Source organism: Sciurus carolinensis, chromosome 2 (assembly GCF_902686445.1).
Source record: "Sciurus carolinensis chromosome 2, mSciCar1.2, whole genome shotgun sequence".
NCBI classification, from domain to species: domain Eukaryota; kingdom Metazoa; phylum Chordata; class Mammalia; order Rodentia; family Sciuridae; genus Sciurus; species Sciurus carolinensis.
In genome coordinates, this window is record NC_062214.1 from 30,728,092 (window position 1) to 30,728,866 (window position 775).

The 775-nt window shown below is 32.8% G+C and overlaps 1 non-coding gene across 1 annotated transcript; it reads right to left on the reverse strand.

Moving 5' to 3' along the window:
- Positions 1 to 203: 203 nt before the first annotated feature.
- Positions 204 to 276, reverse strand: Trnaa-cgc (transfer RNA alanine (anticodon CGC)). The gene has a single exon. It is a non-coding gene; the product is annotated as a tRNA-Ala (tRNA).
- Between the last annotated feature and the right edge of the window lie 499 nt (positions 277 to 775).

Consider the following 775-nt stretch of genomic DNA (forward strand, 5'->3'; position numbering starts at 1 on the left):
AAGTGCATTTCATACTACTGTCATATAAAACTAAAATTTAAAAAAATTTTAAAAATCAAGATGTGGGAATTTCACCTTTGCCCTCCAGGAGGCTTCGGTAATGGTGTGCATCTATAAAATAATAGCAAGTCACACATCAAGGTTGTAACTCAATCTATCATAATACAGATTATATTTGTTTTTTTTTTTTGTTTTTTGTTTTTTTGCGGTACTGGGGATTGAACCCAGGGCCTTGTGCTTGCGAGGCAAACACTCTACCAACTGAGCTATATCCCTAGCCCCAGATTATATTTGTTAAATGGTTCCATCTAATAACTAATTTTCCTGTGATTCTCTCCATGGACATCTGAATTTTGCCAATACTATGCTTCTTTGAACAAGCTGTACGTACCTCCTGGGGCAAATGTGTGAGAATTTCTGAATATTAAATCACAGGATAGCAAAATCACACACAACTTTGAAGTAAAGCAAAAAAGGTCAATATATAATCTTAAGCATTCTAGGAGAAGTTTCATTAAGCCTCCCGAGGGTTATATAAGTCTCTGGGGCATATAACCTTGTTGAATTATTAAGGATTAGCCTTATAATGAAGCTTTATAAAGCTCTATAACTCAGTGAAGTTTGAGATGAACTTGTAGAAAAATAAATTGTGATAAGAATGATAAACTGAAAAGTTAGTTTCCTGGCCCTATAATACAAGAACATTTTGTATTATATTTAGCAATTTTTACTCTGATTATATAAATCACATAAATTTTGGTTTCTCATATCCTTA